The sequence below is a fragment of the Vigna unguiculata genome, chromosome 2 (genome assembly GCF_037176805.1).
Source record: "Vigna unguiculata cultivar grain cowpea cultivar isolate G323 ecotype 2 chromosome 2, ASM3717680v1, whole genome shotgun sequence".
NCBI classification, from domain to species: domain Eukaryota; kingdom Viridiplantae; phylum Streptophyta; class Magnoliopsida; order Fabales; family Fabaceae; genus Vigna; species Vigna unguiculata.
The window spans coordinates 8960579-8975364 of NC_140793.1; positions in this window are offsets into that span (position 1 = coordinate 8960579).

The following is a 14786-nucleotide window of genomic DNA, read 5'->3' on the forward strand; positions in this document are numbered from 1 at the left end:
TTAGCTAATCTCTTAGCCAATACCCACACTTTTATTACCTCTGATCTCAATTATAAACCGAGCTCTCAGTCACACCAGTTTAGCTAACCTCTCTTAACCAATACCTACACTTCTACTACCTCTTATCTTGATTATAAACTGAGCTCTCAGTCACACCAGTTTAGCTAATCTCTCTTAGCCAATACTTACACTTCTACTACCTCTTATCTCGGTTATAAACCGAGCTCTCAGCCACACCAATTTAGCTAATCTCTCTTAGCCAATACTTATACGAATAGAACACAAAAATTCTTTATACCTCAAACACATAGGCTTGGAATAAACACAAAGGTTCTTTAAAACCTCAAGCACATGGCCTTGGAATAGAACACAAAGGTTCTTTAAAACCTCAAGCACATAGACTTGGAATAGAACATAAAGGTTCTTTAAAACTTCAAGCACATAGGCTTGGAATAGAACACAAAGGTTCTTTAAAACTTCAAGCACATAGGCTTGGAATAGAACACAAAGGTTCTTTAAAACTTCAAGCACATAGGCTTGGAATAGAACACAAAGGTTCTTTAAAACTTTAAGCACATAGGCTTGGAATAGAACACAAAGGTTCTTTAAAACCTCAAGCACATAGGCTTGGAATAAAAAAGAGTAGTACTGAATAACATTATATTTAAAAAATTAAAACCAAGAAAAACATCTCTACAGAACAAAACAATTTAGCTAAAGTATTAACTAAAGTAAAAACGCAAATTCGCCGCATTCCATGTCCGTGGTATCTCCTTTCCCTCTAGTGTCTCCAATTTGTAAGCTCCTTCCCCCAATACTTCTTTAACACGATAAGGCCCGGTCCACTTTGGCGCCAACTTACTATCCATCTGAATTAACTGTGCCTTCCTTAGTACCAAATCCTATGCCTGGAAACCCCGAGGTATTACCTTAGTCTTGTAACTTCTCTCTAACCGCCTCTTCATTGCTTCACCTGAAATCTGACTTCGTCTATAACATCAAGGTTTGCCCGCAACCCAACTTCGGAAACCTCCTCATCAAACAACCTCACTCTTCTCGTGTTTTCCATAACTTTTATCGGGATCATTGCATATGTGTCGTATACCAAGGTAAATGGAGTTTCTCGGGTAGACGTCTGAGGTGTGGTGTGGTACGCCCACAACACTCGGTGTATCTCATTTGGTCACTCTCCTTTTGCTGCCATCAACCTTCGTTTCACACCCCTTAATATCACTTTATTGGCCGCTTCTGCTTGGCCATTCGTTTGAGGATGCTCCACCGAAGAAAAAACCTGCTTAACCCCGACTTCATCGCATAATTTCCTCACCTGTGAGCATTCAAACTGAGTTCCATTGTCCGAAATAATTCGGCGTGGAACACCAAATCAGCATATTATATTCTTCCAGATAAATTCTCGAACCCGACTACCCGAAATCACAGCAATCGGCTCGGCTTCAATCCACTTTGTAAAATATTCTACAACAATAAAAAACTTGAACTGTCTCACCCCTTTAGGAAACAGACCCAGAATGTCTATTCCCCAAGTGTGAAAGGGCCAAGGTGTATTAATAGAGTGCAGCACCTCGGGTGGCGCATGACTCCAATCTGCATGTTTCTGAGATGACTCGCATTTCCTGACATACTCCATACAGTCATTTTTCATAGTGGGCCAAAAGAACCCTCCCCGAACTATCTGCAACATCAATGCTCTCCCTCCAACTTGACTTCCACATATGCCCTCATGGAGCTCGGTCATGAGCCGAAACGCCTCCCTCCTTGCTACACAAATCATCAAAAGCCTAGAAAATCCATACCTAAACAAATGGCCATCGATCAGTGTATATCAGCTTGAGTTTTTCTTTATTTTTCGCGCCTCATTCACATCCTCAGGTAACTTGTTATCTGCAAGATAGCTTCTTAAAGGTGTCATCCAAGATTCTTCAGCCATCAAAATCTCCAAAACTTGATGTTTCTCCCGTGTATCTACCCGAGGAGCTACCAACGTTTCTCTTATCACCGACTTATGTTGCCCTGGTTTCGAACAACTAGCCAACTTGGATAACAAATCAGCTCGGCAATTTTGCTCCCTCGGAACATGCACGAACTCAAAGAGAACAAAATTTTTTGCAATAGATTGGACTACCTCTAAATATTTAGCTAACTGCGGATCACGAGCCTGGAATTCTCTGGTCACTTGCCCTGCTACTAATGCAAAATCGCTTTTGACTAACAACCTAGTGATACCCATTTCTTTAGCTAAAAGCATCCCTGTTATCAAAGCCTCATATTCTGCCTGGTTGTTACTAGCTTTGAAAGAAAATCTCAAAGATTGCTCAATCAAGACTCCCTCTGGTCCTCCTAAGACTATACCAGCACCACTTCCTTTCAAATTAGAAGCCCCATCCACTGATAAAATCTATGATATTTCTTTTACGCGCCGATCCGCAACAGGTGGTTCAGATAACTCTACCAAAAAATCAGCTAAAAACTGAGCTTTGATCGGCCCTCGTGATTCATATTGTATCCCATACTCCGAGAGCTCTATTGCACATTTAACCAACCTACCTGATATATCAGGTTTTTGCAGTATGTACCTGATCGGCAAATCCGTCATCACCTTGACACTATGATTTTGGAAATAATGTCTTAAACGTCGAGCTGACACCACTATAGCCAACGCGGCCTTCTCTATAGTCGGGTATCTTACCTCAGCCCCATGAAGTACCTTGCTTACGAAATACACAGGCTTCTGATCCCCACCAGACTCTCGTACCAATACCGAACTAACTGCATGCTCGGTCACCGAGATATATAACGCTAGATCAGCACCCTTCTCGGGTTTGCACAATACCAGTGGTTTACCTAGATACTATTTTAACTTTTGAAAAGCTTCCTCGCATTGATCAGTCCATTGAAACTTTTCATTTTTCTTCAAGCATTGGAAGTAAGGAAAACCCCGATCTCCATTTTTAGCGAGAAAATGGGACAAGGCCGCCATCCTCCCCGTCAATCTCTGTACTTCTTTAACATTGTTTGGACTCCTCATATTTATGATGGCTGCACATTTATCTGGATTAGCTTCTATTCCCCTTTCGGTAAGCAAGAAACCCAGAAACTTCCCTGCCTTAACCCCAAAAACACACTTCTCGGGATTAAGTTTGAGCCTGTATTTGTTAATTGTGACAAATAATTCCTCCAGATCTCTCTGATGCTTTTTCTCCTCTACCGAGGTGACTACCATATCGTCAACATACGCATGCACATTCCTCCCTAACATGGACACCAGAATTCGATCCATTAACCTTTGATAGGTAGCTCCTGCATTCTTTAAGCCGAAAGGCATTACCCGATAACAGTAATTAGTCGTTCCTCCCATGAATGTTGTCTTATCTTCATCTAATGAATGCATTTTTATCTGATTATAGCCTGAATAAGCATCCAAGAAACTTAACAAAGCACAACCTGATGCACTATCAACCAACGCATCTATATTAGGCAAAGGATACGAATCCTTTGGGCATGCATTGTTTAAGTCAGTAAAATCAACGCACATTCTCCACTTTCCATTGGACTTTTTTACCATCACCACATTCGCTAACCAAGTCGGATATTGTATCTCCCGGATATGAGCCGCTTCTAATAGCTTACATACCTCATCGGTAGCTGCCTGGGCGTGATCCCCACTCAACCGTCTACGCCTCTGAACTTTAGGTTTAGCCGAGGGATTAATGTTGAGTTTATGGCATAAAAAATCGGGATCTATTCCTGTCATATCTGCTACACTCCAAGCAAATGAAGAAAGGTTTTTCTTCAGTACTTGTACAAGATGTTGCTCTTGTTCTAAACTCAAATCCCCTCCAATTCTTAATTTCTTGCCCTCTATGAGTACTTCCTTTATCTCTCCTACGGGCTGGGGTCTTCTCTCGGAATGTACTAGTCTAGGATCTAACTCGGGATCTATGACCACCTCCGTTGTGCTGACTGAATACGCTACCTTCCTTCTTGACCTTAGACTATCTTCATAACATTTGCGAGCGACTTCCTGATTTACTGATAAAGTGAGCACTTTCCCATCATCAGTAGGAAACTTCATTTTCAAATGGACCGTCGATACCACTGCTCCCAATTTATTGATAGAAGGCCTTCCTAGCAGTAAGTTGTATCATGAAGGTGCGTTGACAACTATATAACGTATAAATATAGTTTTAGCATCTTCTTTGTCTCTAAAAGTCGTTCGAAGATCAACATACCCTTTAACTTCCACCTGATCTCCTGAGAAACCAACAAGTACTCCATCAAAAGGCCTTAATTGGTCCGTCGGTATTTGCAGCCCTGTATAGGTGTTCCAGAACATCACATCGGCAGAACTCCCTTGATCAACTAGCAGTCTATGAACATTCCTTCCCATCATGATAACAGACAAGACTATAGGATCATCTTCATGTGGAACTACTCCCTTTAAGTCTTCACTTGAAAACACTATAGCCGGAACTTTCTTCGGCCTTTCGATTTTGGTCGTAGTCATGACACTCCTTACATATCTTTTCCTAGCCGAGCTTGTCTGTCCTCCTCCCGCGAAACCTCCTGCTATCGTATTGAAATCCCCTAGCACAGGTGTCTTATGCAAATCGGGGACCGGACGAGTTCCAGATGGTTCCTCATCTGTATCAGATTTCATATATTTCCCCATGAGTCCCCTGTCGGCCAACGTAGAGAGTTGGTTATTTAAAGCGTAACACGAGTTTGTGTCATGACCTCTGGCCTGGTGAAACTTACACCAAGCGTCCGGTCTACTTTCGAGTGTTCTCCCTGTAATATTGGGATAGCGCAAATGTTTAGATATTTCCGCATCTTCTAATATTTCGGCTAGAGCCAACCTGAAACTTGGGATTTTCCGAATTCGTCGATACTCAGTCCTTTGCTATGTTATGTAAGGAACGAAACGACGATCCGGTCTAGTCCGAGGTGGAGTCCTTTCTCTTCGAAAAGTTTTGATATCTCGTTCACTCTTGGTATGGGCCAGTGTTCTCTTGTCCCCTACTTTTTTATGACGCATGGCCTCTTCGGTCTCTATCTCCACAGTTGCCCTTTGCCTAATCTCCATTAAGGTCTTCGAGGGGATCCGATACAGGGATTCACCGAAGGAACTGGCTCAGAGCCCCTTCACAAAGGCTTTTACAAGTAAGCCCTCATTAGGGTTGACTACCCTCATGCTAATATTGGTGAAGCGATTGAGGAACTGTTTCAATGACTCTTCAGCATTCTGTCGTATGTCAAACATGTCTGCCATCTCCACTGGCTTGACCCTGTTAGCCGAAAATCTTTCCAGGAAAACATGTTTGAAATCGGCGAACAAGTTGATTGAGGATCTCAGAATAATGTTGAACCATTCAAGAGCGATTTCGGCTAGCGTGCCCATAAACATTTTACAACATATTGCGTCATTCCCCCCTGATATCAACATCCGGGCCTGAAATGCTTTTAAATGTAACTCTGGATCAGAGCTTCCTGTGAAGGGTGCGATCTTTGGGATCACGAAATTTTGTGGAATTGGCTCCTCCATGATCGTATTTGCTAGAGGGTTGGCGTCGCCAACCTCGGGATTTAACCGACTGGCATATCGGTAACCAATCCTGGTGGCTTCTAGTCTGTTTTGCATCTCTTCGTTTGCCTTCCGCAGCTGTTCTTGTTGTCGAAGTGCATCTTCTAGGCGTCGGTGTGTTTCTTCGGCCTCTTTACGTAGTCTTTCTCTCTCTCCCAGAGCCTCTTCCCGAAGAGCCTGTAGATCTTCCTCTGCTTTCTTACGGGTTTCCTCCCTCTCCTTTTCTAGCTGAACCTAGTCAGCTTTTGCCTTCAGTTTGATTTCCTCATTTTGTCGTTGCAGCTCCAGAATGCTCTACATTATCTACTGCCTAGACGGCCCTTCACGTGCTGCACCTCTGCCTCTGTTCATCTTCAGTTCTGTCTATCTTTGCTCGTTCTTCGAGTGGGGTCAGGATCGAGTTTTACCGTACCCCAAGGTGGGCGTCAATGTTCTGGTTCAGAAAAATACTAGATAATTCTTCACCAAAACAAAAAGAAAGTATTTTAGACTTACTTAGGTAAAAAATCTCTCATCCCTTGACCATGGGAGTAACCTTCTTATTTATAGAATAATCAGTGACAAAATATTAAATTCTACAAATAAAAAATAAAAATGAAATTATCTTTTACTCCTAAAATATCTCTAAATATAATAACAACCTTATTAATTCCTAAAAATACCACCAAACACGAAATTTAATTCAGTTAATATTCTCCCTCGGTTCCATGCTGATCCGATCTACCACTCCCGATCTGCCATATGCTAAAAATCCATCTATCCTCTCGGCCTAAAACCGAACCACCTTCTCTGGACTAGTACAATAACGAAGGTGAAATTTGGGAATGAACAGTTGTGTGTCTTTGCCTCCATTTTTCATTGATCGCAAAAATTGGGTGTCCCAATTATAAATTTAACCTGCAACCCATGACAAGTTAAGTTGTAACCCAGCTTACAATTTTTGGACAGATATAAAAAACATTATTTATAAAGGGCGGTTGCATACCCAATGGCCTCCCAAATGTGGTCGAACCTCCCAACATTAATATCAAGCATTATTTATAATGCATTAATACTACATTTCATGTTTTATAATATATGGTCACGAATTATTAGTTAACTTTGTTAAAAAAATTGCAGTTATGGGCTTTTAAGCATTTGTTGATTCAGAAGACAAAGGGAGCAACAAGAAGAACTTATGCGTGAAATTTTACAACAAGAAGCTATGATTGCGGAACTTAAACAATCAATTCAGAATTTAAAAACAAAGATGAAGGAAAGGAGCAAACAACTGCCTAAGGGATATTGTCGAACTTATGAAGAAAAGGGTCATTGCAAGGATTATGACAATGTTGGTGGAAGTGGTTTAGACATTGACTCTCCTTCTTATGCACATAGTAATACTTATGTTTTCGGTGGCAATTTTGTTGATCAACATCATCAAGGTCATGAAAGTAATGAAAACAATGTACAATTAGAGGAAAATAATATGTATGCGCGAATGAAGCATCATCCACGCCCACGGTACAAAATTCGTTCAATTCGAACTCCTTTTGCGAGTTATGGAAGGAGGAGGTTGAAAAAATAGTTGTAAAGAGTTTTGGTATTTGTAGTTATTTCAATAGCACGTTAAAATTTTATATTATTTCCCTAAGTTGGGACCTTTATATTCATGAACAATATAATTTCATTAGTACTTTTCAATTTCTGTTGACGGTTATAATTTTTTATGTTATGTCTTGTAAGTGAAAATGATAGCTTTGTAGTAAGCCAGACTCAAATTTGTGTGTGTACTTAGGTGTTGGGGTACAATGTTGTATGCAGCTGGCCTTTATAAATCAAGCAAATTACATATGTTCAAAAAGTGTATGGTGGGTTACAACTTAACTTTGAATGAGTTGCAGATTAAATTTAAAACTGTCCCAAGGAACTTTTCCCACCAATGCACAATTAGTTGATTTATAAGAATAGGTTATTGGTTCTCCTATTGGTGTGCACAAGGTGGGAGGGTCGACCAAAATTGGGAGGGAATTGTGTATGCAATTGCCCTTTATAAATGAAGTTTTTACGTGTCTAAAAAGTGTATGGTGGGTTACAACTTAACTTTTCACATGTTGCAGGTTAAATTTAAAACTGCCCCAGGGAACTTTCGCCACCAATGCACAATTAGTTGATTTAGAAGAAATGGTGTTTGGTGTGTTATTGGACATGCTGGGAGGGTCGACCACATTAGGGAGACAATTGGGTACGCCCTTTATAAATAACGTTTTTTATATTTGTCCAAAAAGTGAATGGTGGGTTACAACTTAACTTGTCATGGCTTGCAGGTTAAATTTTAAACTGGGACACCCAATTTTTGTGATCAATGAAAAATTACTTGATTTAGCATGAATGGTATTTGGTGTGTTATTGGTCTGCACATGCTTTGAAAGTGGACCACATTTGGGAGGTCATTGGGTATGCAACTGCCCTTTATAAATAACATTTTTTATATCTGTCCAAAAAGTGTATGCTAGGTTACAACTTAACTTGTCATGGGTTGCAGGTTAAATTTATAACTGGGACACCCAATTTTTGCAATCAATGAAAAATTACTTGATTTAGCATGAATGGTATTTGGGGTGTTATTGGTCTGCACATGCTCTGAAAGTGGACCACATTTGGTAGGTAATTGGGTATGCAACTGCCCTTTATAAATAACGTTTTTTATATCTATCCAAAAAGTGTATGCTAGGTTACAACTTAACATGTCATGGGTTGCAAGTTAAATTTATAACTGGGACACCCAATTTTTGCGATCAATGAAAAATTACTTGATTTTGCATAAATGGTATTTAGTGTTTTACTGGTCTGCAAATGTTGGGAAAGTGGACCACATTTGGGAGACAATTGGGTATGCAGCTGCCCTTTATAAATAACAGTTTTTATATCTGTCCAAAATGTTTATGCTGGGTTACAACTTAACTTGTCATGGGTTGCAGGTTAAATTTTAAATTGGGACACCCAATTTTTGCGATCAATGAAAAATTACTTGATTTAGCATAAATGGTATTTGGTATGTTATTGGTGTGCACATGTTGGAAGGGTCGACCACATTTGGGAGGCCATTGGGTATGCAACTACCCTTTATAAATAATGTTTTTTATATCTATCCAAAACGTGTATGCTGGGTTACAACTTAACTTGTCATGGTTGCAGGTTAAATTTATAACTAGGACACCCAATTTTTGCGATCAATGAAAAATGGAGGCAGAGACACAACTGTTCATTCCCAAATTTCACCTTCGTTATCAATTAAATGTTATCCCAAACAGCACAATAAATCACCAAGAATCCAAATGCTAAAAAATGTTAAAAACAACGACTCATCACATTATTTGAAATCAATCAACGGAGGGGTGAAATTAGAATCCCCAAATAACCGGTTGGACACCGCAACACAAGGAGACACACCAAATCAACAAAATCATGTGTGCGCTCATAAAACCTAAGGGAGAAAGGAGAAGGCAGCACAAGGGTTCAAAAATTCCAAACCCCATTTTTGAATTTGACAGTGAGCAACGAACAAGGAAATGAAGGAAGATCAACGATGGTGGGCTTCGTTCGCAGAGGGTCGCAAGCTTCCAGAAAGATAATGGGGCTCGTCAATGGGTTCCAGATTGAGGATTCGACAATGGAAGATTGGTCACGAAGATGAAGTTTGACATTTTAAAACCTAAGCTACAAAATGGGGTTTTGTTGGACAACTTTTGGCTTCCAAAAAATTGGACTTCCGAGATGGAGTAGATGGAAGAATTTGATTTTGAACAGCAGAGTAGAGAAGCACTAAGGATGAGAACGTGATGTTTCGAAAATGTTGAAATGTGAATATTAGGGTTCCAGCTTTTCATTTCAAAGCCCATGCGCGAATATACAAACTTAATTGCTCTAATTTAATTTAAATTTATTTATAAATTAAATATTATATTTAAATGGCTTAATACACTTGCCACGCAGAGTGGTAATAAAAGTGGTATAAAAAAGAAGTCATCTAATCATTACCCAAAAGAAAATTGTTACCGCACTACACCCCTACACCCCACCAGCGAATCTGCATCCTTGCACCCCAAAAATGAATCTCGTTGACCTAGCAACAGGGGCATTTAAAATTTAGTGTTCTCTCTTCCTTTGCATTCACGCTTCCTTCACTCAAGCATTCAATCCTTGCTGCAGCCCTGCACTCCTTCACTCGTTGCATTCATTCGTTGTTGTGTTGCATTCAGTCGTTGCTGCCTTGTGGAGTAGATCTAAGCCGCAACCGCAGAGCACCAACAACACCACCAAGAGCACATCGACCCACCCTTCAAGTTCCCCTTTTCAACCAATAAATATTCAACCATCTTTTCAAAAATAAAAATTTTAATTATATAATAATATGATTTATTTAAATAATGAAAAATTTACCTATGAAATAAAATTTATTTAAGTGTGTCATTTTATGTTTATTAACTATTGTATTAACTAGTGTATTAGGTAGGAGTTCAGATTGACAATGAATGTTAACTTAAATGTTTTTACTATCAATATGAAGATACTAATGTAATAGGTTGATTAAGTTATGTTTGATATTCTAGTTAAGAAAATTTATCAAATTGTGTTAATTTTTGTTTATTTATTATTACATACAATCTCAAATTCTTTTATTACATGAACTTTCAGAGATGGTAATGTTTTAAACTTTGAATTATAAATATGGTTAGGACACGAGGAAATTTATCTAGACGTGGTTCTCATGATGCACCCGAGAGTTCTACACAGGGTGCTGCACGGAGGAGACCGACCGCTTTAGCTCGTAGAAGGGGTCAGCATGAGGCTGATGTTGTTCAGGATGATGTTGTTGAGCATGGGGTTTTCGATGTTCCCCAGGACGAGGAGCATGAGATTGATAACGATGGTGCAGGATTTCTAGGTGGTCTGTTTGATACATCTTTATTGACTCGGTACCAGGATCATGTTGCACGGATCATATGGGATGGTCAGGTAAGTATGAAGTTTTTATAAATGTTTAATTTTATCATTGTTATGTATTTTTATTCTTTTATGTTTATTTTTTGTTAGGACCAAGTTGTGAAAGTAGTCTCCCATATTAAAAAAGTGAAAAAATTAGGACCTTCTCACCCTTCTGTTCTCCCCTTTGTGGTAGCTTCTGGATTATCACCTTTGTGCGATATTTTATATGAATATCCCGATATTGGGTTAATATTGGGTTTCGTGGAGAGATTACATCCCGAGACTAATACCTTTCATCTACCTATTGGGGAGATGACGATCACTTTAGATGACGTTTGGTCACTCCTTCATCTTTCCATCAATGGACAGTTTTGCTCCCTGAAAATCTTGAATATGAAGATTCAGTTGAGATTTTGATGACACTTCTTGGTGTTGATCGGGCCATGGCTTGCGATGAGTTGAATCAAAGTCGGGGTGCACAGGTCAGACTTAACTGATTGAGAGAGCTATATGATAACTGTTGTGATAATGAGCTATGGAAGTTTACTGCACGTGCATATCTTTTGCACCTTGTAGGGTGCACAATATTTGCTAATGAAAACACCACCTTTTTTCGTACACATTACCTTGAGCTATTTAGAGATCTCCCGACATGCTGTAGATATGCTTGGGGAGTTGCTGCTTTTGTCTACTTATATGAGCAGCTAGGAGATATCAGCTTTGCAAATACAAATCAATTAGTTGGATATCTACCTCTTCTATAGGTACCCTTTTATATTACATTTTGTTCAATATTTTACTAGTTTTTTCTTTTATATCACAATAGTTAAATGAAATGTTATTTGATACAAGCTTGGATATACGAGCACTTCCCTGCATTGGAAAGGAAGCAATTGCGGGATACATATGTTGAGACCGAACCCCGTGTCAGACGTTATGTCACTGGATGCGCTACTTCCACTATAGCTGATGTTAGAATCCAGTTGGATGCCTTGACATATGATGGGATGATTTGGAACCCATATATAGCACATAGAGTTGGTCGACCACTTGTTGTATCTGCCATGTTTTCTGCTTCCTGAGGCTTGGTATCCTCGTACACCGTCATCTGTGGGAGTGTGTGTTGCGACAATTTGGCTTCATCCAGCCTATTCCACGACCGTCGAGTTCGCTTCCCATGTTGGACTTTGCGACTATTGATAATCGGTGGAGAAACCACGAGCAGTTTTTCGTAGTTAAGGTGCTCCCTGCGCCAGCTTCTTTTTCATGTTCAAATGGATATTTGCAGTGGTTTAGAAGGGTCTCCAATCCATACATTTTACGTGGAGTTGAGGCCGACCGACCTAGCCTTGTGATTATGCCCCGACTTCGTCGGAATTTGCAAGATGACATACCAGTTCAGAGGACGTCAACGTCATCATCTTCTGGTGGTTTATTAGTATGTTACAAATTTATTTGTTCATATTATTAGTAACTTAAATATTTGACATTAACTTGGTATTATCGCAGGGTGTCATGAAACGCATTGTCAGTGGTCTTCAGCGGATGGTAGATTGTAGAGACGTTAGTGAGGACACAGTTGCTTGGGATCGCACGCATGAGTTATTGTAGATAGCTCGTGATGCCACAAAAGAGGAAAAGACTAGAGAAGGACATAAAGTTCGAGGTCGACGACCATCTACGTCTGGATAGTCAATTTACTTTATATTTGTATTTGATGTTACAATTTACATTTTTATTGGATTTTATATTAAGTTATTTCATCTATATATGATTACAAATTCAAATGTCTATTTTGTTAGCAATAAGGCAAAATATATTTGTCCCTTGGCTAGAGGAGTTAGAATTTTATATATTAGTAAAATAATTACAAACGTATTTTTTAAAAGTACAAAACAATATGAAAATTCCTAAAATAAACTACAACAGTCAAATGTTTAATACAATTAACAAATATCAGTCTTCAATGAGATCAACATAACTATGATCCACTACGTGTAAATCTATGAATGTCTGCATCCTATCTTTATAAAATGATGCCCACCCCTTTACCTTTGGGTAACAATTGCTAGATGATATGATATCCACCATCGGTAATGGGCAACCTTCTTGTAGACGAACCTGTAAACATGTAATTAGTCAATAAAGAAATAAAGTTCTTTAATATATATATATATATATATATGTATATATGTATATATGTATATATGTATATATATACATATATACATATATACATATATACATATATACATATATACATATATATATATATACATATATATATATATGTATATCTATATATATATATACCTGCACAAAATGAGAACCGTAAACATGTCCGATACAAATTAGTCGATGTTGACTTTGCATAATAGGTGGGGATGTACGGAGTGGGAATATCATCAAATTCTGAACTGATGACAAGCACACGAGGATTACATTATATCGATTAGCAATCGCATACCCCATGTTCGGTATAGTCATCCACTTGTCTCGATTAGTCTGTATATAATTAATTAGATTATAATAAAACAAAATCATAAAAAACTTTTAATACATAAGTTTCAACATTAGTGTGTAGAAGTTATACCCCTCAGGTGAATGAACTAGCAAAAACTTTTTGAGTTCTTCCAGGCGATCATAGCCTCCAACTAATTTTGCATATTCATCTCGCCATTGACTAAGTTCTTTGTATAAATCATGTTTGATTAGAGGCCATGACTCATGACCCATACCCATCAATGCAGCAATGCATCTATACCCACAATGACCATCTGCCACTACATCTACAACATCCACTATATAAGGATGAAAAACATGATTGAACTGTTCTAGCATGGGTTTACCTTTTCTTGAATTACACCTTTGGTCTTTAGCTTGTTTTCTGTTTTTGTGTCTTGTCTTGATGACTCAATGAAGGCGTCAAGATGCTCAAAATATGAGGGATCACGTTTGGTTGACTTCTTTGATCGATGACTCTTAGGTGAACCTTTCGTCTTAATTTTACTCGTTGGCGACAACATCGATGTCATCGAATGACAAACTATATCAAGTAATTTATGTTTGATGGTGACTTTTCCTGCAATGTCAACTTCTTTGAAAAGATTAAGCAGTAGATCAACCTCCCTCTGAATAGATAATTGCCCTTTGGATTGTGAAGACGACACATTTGAGAAGCTCAACCTAGTCCACATGACATGAATTTCTTGGAGAGGAATCATCCCAGGATCATATCGTGCTAATTCACATGAATTTCTGAGAATGCAGCCACAACGACTAGTATCGAATCCAATTTTCTTTACTCTTTCTAACTCTGGAGCAAGGAATTCTAAGTCACATCTAGAAATATATCCCACTAATCTTCTATAACTCAATGCCTTGTAAGAGTCACTCATTAAATCTAGACTTCTTTCAAAAGACGCCTTTATTTTGTTATGTTGCAAGATAATAACTTTGTGAATTCCATCCTAACACGAACAAAGGTCTCCCATACTACTTCTAAGAAATTTCTTGAGGCTCAAGTGAGCAGACTCAACCCTAGTACAATTTATACATGCAATCATATAAACCATTAATAAAAAAAATGAATTAATAAGAAGATGCAAACATACTTGTTTGATGTTATATTCCCTAAATGCATAACTTTGTTTGTCCACGCCTTCACAAAGTATTTCTTGTAAGGAATGACCCACGAGTTATTAACATATTCAAAGAATACAGGCCATGACTGGCAAACAAGCTCGAGACAATTAACACAATCATTAAACTTTAACTCATCTTCACAGTCCATGACATTTTCCCATGCTTGCAGTACAACATCTCATGCATCAACAAAATTCACTCACATTTTGCACTTTGCCTGCATATTTTTTTGAATATGGAAACGACATAGAAGATGATAACACTCAGGGAACACAATGCCAACAACATTCATTAGAGCCAGATCTCTATCAGTTACAATGACTTATGGACCACCCTCAAACGTCATAAACAAACCTCTTAACCTTTCAAGAGCCCAAGTGAAATTATTTTACTTTTCACTGGATAAAAATGAAAACGCGGCTGAGAAAGTTAATCCTGTTGAGGTCACACCAACAATCTCAAGCAATGGCAACCGATATTTGTTGGTTTTGTAAGTACTATCCATTAAGAACACAATATTGAATGAATTTAACAACTTCACAGCATTAGGATGGGTCTAAAACAGATTGCT